This window comes from Anarrhichthys ocellatus, unplaced genomic scaffold (genome assembly GCF_004355925.1).
Source record: "Anarrhichthys ocellatus isolate YVR2014 unplaced genomic scaffold, GSC_Weel_1.0 scaffold191, whole genome shotgun sequence".
Lineage (NCBI taxonomy): Eukaryota > Metazoa > Chordata > Actinopteri > Perciformes > Anarhichadidae > Anarrhichthys > Anarrhichthys ocellatus.
Window position 1 is genome coordinate 108,324 of NW_022280221.1, and position 1,090 is coordinate 109,413.

A 1,090-nucleotide genomic window follows, 5' to 3' on the forward strand; every position below is an offset into this window, starting at 1 on the left:
GGGATATTTCATTTTTCAGCTTTATTCATGAAGTGCCAAATCATAACAGACGTTATTTCAGGGCACGAATATGGAGTGAGAACAGCATCTGTGGCTGTTATGCTGAGCTTGCTGAGACTTTTAACATGTGATGAATCTGATTGTGAAGTTAGTTTCCGAGGCAGCGGCGACAAGCAGAGCCGCTCTTTGTGCCGCAGACCGGGGGAAAGTATGAGTCCGTGAAAATAGAAAGTGTCCACACATGCAGGTCAGGTGGAATGATGACTCCCTATTCAGGCTGCTGTGAAAGTTGTCCGTCTCTGAATCAAACTTTTATTTGTTTGTGGTCTGTTTTTTGTCTGAATTCTGAAGAAACGGGGGAATTCTGTAATGTGCAATTCATAACAGCTGAGTCTCTGGAGGAGAAAACTGTTTAAATACCCAGCAGACGTTTGATTTGGACTTTGAATTATTAGGATGGATGTTCAGAGAGGAGAAGTTTGGGGGTTTTATTGTCTGCATTATTGTTTTGTTACATTTATCCGCGGCCGGAGTGAGGAGGAATCACGCTTAGCTTAGCTTAGCTTAGCTTAGCTTAGCTCAGGGTATTCCAGACGTCCCTCTTCCTGCTGAACCCCGAGGCATTCCCAAACCAGACCAGATATCTAATCCCTCCAGCATGATCTGGGTCTACCCGGGGGCCGCTTGGCAGCTGGACGTGACCAGAATCCCTCTAAAGGGAGGCGTCCTGATCAGAGATAGAACCCAATCAGCTGGTCCCTTTAGACGTGGTGTGTGTGTGTGTGCGTGTGTGTGTGTGTGCGTGTGTGTGGAGGTTTAACTACATCAACAGGTAATTTAAAATGTCTTCATGAATTGTGTGTGAATCGAAATAGAAACAAAATAATCAGATAAAATGTAATGCAGTGTTTCAGTTACAGCTCCTCGCTTTCTCTCCTTCTTCTGTCTCTGCCGGGTTTGTTTTTCTTTCCTCTCAGACCTCCGTTAGCTTCCATCATTCCTGGGTCTCCTCTCTGATGTTGCTGTCTCTCTCTCTCTCTCTCTCTCTCTCTCTCTCTCTCTCTCTCTCTCTCTCTCTCTCTCTCTCTCT